Source organism: Arvicanthis niloticus, chromosome 15, assembly GCF_011762505.2.
Source record: "Arvicanthis niloticus isolate mArvNil1 chromosome 15, mArvNil1.pat.X, whole genome shotgun sequence".
NCBI lineage: Eukaryota > Metazoa > Chordata > Mammalia > Rodentia > Muridae > Arvicanthis > Arvicanthis niloticus.
The window spans coordinates 61,272,734-61,278,733 of NC_047672.1; positions in this window are offsets into that span (position 1 = coordinate 61,272,734).

Sequence of the window (6,000 nt, forward strand, 5' to 3'; positions counted from 1 at the left end):
TAATGTATGCAGTTTGATTATGTAAAATTATTAATAATTATTACTAAGTAGTAATTAACTAAAATAACTGTATATTAAATAATGATCGTTAAGGGTGTAACCAGCTGCTTTCCAGTTGGATCTCAGGTTCACTCCACAGAGGGAAACGTGTTCAGTGTTGTAAATCAGACCGACAATCCACAGAGCTACGGTATGTTACATTGAATTTAAGCCCTAAACTCTGCCCCTACTTATTCAAATAAAGTCGAGCGAAATCTCAAGAAGAACCAGTAAGTACACATGGACATGCCATATTATGAGACAAATGTGATCAAAAGCCATTTCTGGCATCCACTTTGTATCTGGAGCTCCTGTCTGGAATTTCCAGAGTCTATGAGTCCTCCACCCCGTGCCATCCATGAACACAGATGCTGCTCACTAAAGCTGCACACCGCTTATGGATTCAATTTCTTTCCCAGAAGAAAACAGCCTTTATATGCAGCTGCGTGAGTGACAGGAGTTCTTCTTTCTGAGCATGACAGTTAATCCTGAAACAACTAGCTTCAGACAACCTAGTGAGTAATGAACTTGAGTAGGTCAGTGGAGGACCACATGATTTACACTCATTAAAACTAATTAAAACCACAGGCAGGAATTAAAAGCTGGAGACTTTTATAATCAACAATTATTGGGCCGTACTACAAAGTACTTTAACAACTTTTTAAAAGTTTTCTTCCTAAACAGTTAACTCTTTCAGCCCACACACTAGACCATAACCTAGTATTGGAGTTCGCATTCCTTCAGGGAAGAATTACTATCCTGAAATAGGGTCTCTATCGATCACGGCATTTCTCTCTCATGAAAATCAAACTAAACAGAAACAGGCGTTCCCCGATGCAATAGATACACATAATCTCCTTCCTCCCTTGATGCTTTCCTCTGACATTTCTTACATATCTCCTCTTTCTCAAGTACAGGTATGTGCGTGGGATCTGAGAACTGTTACTTGGGAAGTCACAGAGGAGAAGGAAGCATGACCTCCACACCAGAGTCATTCTCCAGCACTGTTAGATCCACCTTTGAGCTGGTGCTTCAAAGGCACACCCTCATTTAATCTCTACCCCAGCATTCTAATCAGTCCTCAAGTGAAGTTCTGTGACTTGATAAAAAATAACAGTGTCTCCAACTCAGGCATCTTTAATACGTGCTGGAATGTTTCTAAACTCAAATGGTGCATCCCAGCACAAAATTGAGTGAAGCCACGGATCTCTTATAATTCAGCATCCAATTATTATAATTCTGTACCCTTTAAATAAATTCAGTAGGTAGTATGAGAGGTATACTATGTGGCACATAGAGATAAATAGAACAGTTAAAGATGATGACTGACTGGGTGTGGGGTGTGTGTGTGTGTGTGTGTGTGTGTGTGTACACGAGCATGCATATGTGCATGCATATGTGGACCCAGCACTACAGAAGCAGGAAGTCTGAGAGCCCAAGAGTATTTGAGCCATTTAAACAGACATCAGACATTTTCCCCCTCACTTCCCCCAAAGCATAAATGCTAATACTTCAGATAAAATAAAACAGAGCAAAGAAGTCTCACCAACATGGCTGACTAAACATAACCTGAACTAGCATAGAAGGAGAAAGCTCATGAGGGCTCAACCTTACGCAGCGCACTACAAGCAACTGGAGAGTGCTCAGAGCAAGAGATGTAGCCTTCCCTAGGGAAGAGCACACCGACTGAATCATCGATACCAAATGGTCAGTCTTGAAAGCATACATGCACGCAAGTAACACTTATGAACTGAGCAGGCAGTATTTATAAGTGTGTGTGTGTGTGTGTGTGTGTGTGTGTGTGTGTGTGTAAAAATCAACAATCAAAGAATAAGAAGCCATGAATCTGAGAGAGCTCAAAATGAAGTACATGAGATGGATTTGGTGGGAGGAAAGTGGAGAGTGAAATTACATAATTTTATCATAATGTTATCATCTCAAAAGATAAAAAAACTTAGAATTCTATTCTAAACAAGGTGAAAATTAATTACGGCATTCCAACCAAAGCCAGAGTTTCATTTCTTTCTTCCATTAAATTATTTTAATTATCTAAGCTAACTGTCATTTTTTTTCTCCATTCTATGTAGTGTTGTGGGTCCTAAGTTCGCTCCTCCACAGGACTCTGCCACTTAGCGAAGTGGGACGCCTTCAAGTTTGACTCTGCTTACCCCATGTTGGGCCATAAGAAAGTCCCGGGACACCTGCTCTGGTGGGGTTGGGAGAGAAGCACAGTCTGAGGCTCCGAATAGCCAGAGCTGGTCTGGGGGTCCAGGAACCTGCAAAGAAGCCCGGGGCAGTGGGGTTTCCAGGCTCTTGGACACCCAGGCGCCTCTGGAATTTGCAGAAGAGCTGAGAACCAGCCTTGTTAATGCTGCCTCCCTTCTCCACAGCCCTCATTTTGTGGTGACCTCCAACCATAAAATTATTTTTTGTTGCTATTTTATAACTGTAATTTTGCTACTGTTATGAATTATAATGTAAATATCCATGTTTTCCAATGATCTTGGGCCAACGTTATGAAAGGGTCATTCAAATTCCAGAGGGGTCTCGACTCACAGGCTGAGAAGCACTGGCCTAGAGACTCCGAGGCTTGCATTTATGTTTCTAACATGTACTGTTATGGTCTTCCGGTTAGTCTAATCTCAACAAGCCATTCTGAGCTCAAAATGAAACTTAGTAATGAAAAAACTGCATTTTGTCCAAATAATTTCCTTATATGATTTAATTTCAAGTATAAAACTGAAGAAGAACTATGGCAAAGTGTATGCCAATTAAAAAGTCGTTTGGAAGGAAAGAGGAAAACAACGAGCTGACTAGAAATTTCTGTGAGATTAAGGGAGAATCAATATCAGTTCATCAAAATCTGAATTCTAGGAGAAAATATTCCAATATTGCAGTCCCAGAAGAATGCTATGATTATTGAGGTCCTAGGTGGTTATAACCTAGCACAGAAATGACTGGACATCAATGACAACAAGCAAAAAACAAACAAAAAAATCTACCAAAAATTTCTCCCCTCTTAGAAAAGCTGAAGCTTGAGCCGGACAGTGGTGGTGCATGCCTTTAATCCCAGCACTTGGGAGGCAGAGGCAGGCAGATTTCTGAGTTCGAGGCCAGCTTGGTCTACAGAGTGAGTTCCAGGACAGTCAGGGCTACACAGAGAAACCCTGCCCTGAAAAAAAAAAAAAAAAATCTGAAGTTTGGCCAGACTTAAATAACTTTGTAGTTGCTAAATGAATTCTGGGGGAGCTGCCCTCTGGGTCAGAGCATTATAACAACATGGCCTCCACTCTGCCCATCTTCCACATCTGTCCAGACAATCAGATCCAATCCCTTCCTACCATTGCCGAGGTACCAGAAAGGAAGAAGACACAGATGAGAAGGAGCACTCCAAGTAGACAAAGAGGAGACATTCATCTATTTCTTCTGGCTTTGGAAAGTCTATACTTAGATGAAAGGAAGCGGCACTAGTTAGTCACTGAGTGTGTTTTCTAACCAACTTGAAAAAGTGGTGTTTCTTAGTCTTTCTGATACTTAAAGCAATGCCATGAATGATGGAAAAAATAGTCATTTGATTAACTTCCCAGAAATATTTCATTCCAAAACCAGTTCGATTGATCCAAATCATCACATTAACTACCAAATTATTGCCGAGCAGAAGGTTCCCTTGAGAAAGAGTCTGGTAGAAGGGAAAGGGGGTTGCAGATGTTCTCCGGGGAGGGAGGAGGCAGAGGAGCAAGAGTGATCCCCATGGGGTTAGATCTGAAGGTGTTGTGGAATCAGAGTGATGCTCTTGTTATTTTGCTGCTGCTATGGTGCAGACAACTGAGAAAGCACGGAGGAACACAGGAAGTAATCCGCCCTGGTGCTCATAATGCTGTGTCAAGCATTTAATTCAATTCGCCACTGAAATTGACTCTCTCTTTCAGTAGACAAAGGGAGGGAGTACATGGTATTTTTAAAACAGAAAAGAGAAAAACCGTCAGATCACTTCCTGACTTCTGTACTGTTGCTTGTTGCTAAATTAACAGAACATTTCATACGTGAACAAATTATCAAACCCTTAAATACAATTATGGTACATTTTAAAATATCAGTTCTAATTATATTTTTCTTTGACAAAGTAATTATACTTCAAGAAGCTGTGATCAGAACAATGTTTTTGCTGCCAGATCTGAGAGCAGAAGGTAGAAAAGGTACTTTAGATGATCTTACAAAGAGCAAGGTAAACTTTATACAACCTTTGTGCCCAGCCTCATGAAAGAAAGGCTTAAAAATAGACTAACAAACATAAATTTTAATCTTCTTTCAAGTCACTCATTGATTTGTAATTCAGTGTTCTTTAGGACAATGGTGGCCACATACTGTAGACTGCTTTTCCCTTTCATGGATTTAGTTTCTGTGTATTTAAAATCACAAAGTCCTGCCAAAAGCAGTTTTGTTATTAGTCCAAAACAAATGAATTGAACCTGAGGCTTTCTTCCCAAGGGGAAGCAATACAATGGGTATTCTTGACTTTGAATTTTCCAACAATTTATCTTCCCAGGAGTCTATAACTACTGTTTTCTTCCTGAGGTCTCTAGCCCCTGACAATTCCCCTCCCCAAACCCAGCTTATGTCCTAATGAATAAATATTTCTCCATTCACCTGTATGAGATTCATGTCGCCTCTCTCTGCCCTGAAATCGTCCCCCCAGGATCCTATCTGAATTGCCTGCCAAATTCTTACTACAAAGGTTTAGGGGCAGCCAACAGCTACTGAGTCCTAACATTCCTCAGCTTTACGCTTTTGTTAGTTTTTCTTTCCTCGTGAGGGGAAAACTGTCTATAAAATGTAAATATATGATGAATAAACCAAGGCGCATCGATGTACTAGTGAATTCACCAGTACAGATTTTTTTTTCCCCTCTGTAGTCAGGGAAATTTTAAATGAAATTTACTCAGAGTTTAGAAAAGAAAAAAAAAAACATGAATAATCTGTAGCATCCAAATTCAGAAGGTAGTTTACAAAGAAGGGTAAGAGAAACAAAGTGTTCATGCTGGTATTCAAGAGGTAGAAAGCTGGAGAGACAATCTTCCCCCACCCCCAAAAGACTTGCAAACTGCAAGTGTGTCACTGAGAAAGTCAGAGAAGTAAAAAGTATGCCAAGATCTGCAGTACTTTGGCTCTTGCAGGTGAGTCTGGATCACTATAAGCCTCCCAGGTTTAGCATGTTCTTTGTGAAAGATAGGAAGAACTGAGGCTGACACAAACCTTTAAGAGAAAGGAAGTCGGGGAGTAAGAGACAGTGCCCAGAACTTTCATGCCCAGAAGATAGCAAGTGGCTCGCCAGTATATCAACAATTCTTAAGAACTGTCAAGATCCTAGACCAAATCATCTCCATCCCTACTCTGTGGGAGACTATCAATGGAAATGAATTCTGAGTATCAGACAGGAATAAAACACCTTACAGCTGGGATGACACAGAAAACTTACTGGAAGAAACAAATCTGCCCTCTTGCTGGACTGCTCCTAACCATCCGAAGTAAATGCGTCATCTCATTTTTAAAGGCCACCAGACATCAGTATCTTCTGCCTCTTTCTAAAGAGCTAGTGTTTACCAGAAGACAACTACAAGATGTCCCTCTTATGAAACTGGTAACACAGTTTGATCTGTGCATCACAAGCCATGCTTTGGGAAGACAATACTACAATTCAAAATACATCTTACTTTTCTTCTTGTCTGACATTTCTGAATAATTTGTATTCATGAGAACCAGAAGAAGTCCTATTACTCTTTTTTTAAGTCTAGCAGAGAAGAACCTTGCTTAAGCCTATTTGTATTCATTCTTCACTGCAAACCAAAGCTCTAAAATCCTCCTTGATTTATTACATTGTTTTACTGTGCTCTGTGAGTTGCACCTTTATCCAATAGTCAAATAACTAGGCCATATAATTTTTCTCCTGATAGCTAGGCCTAG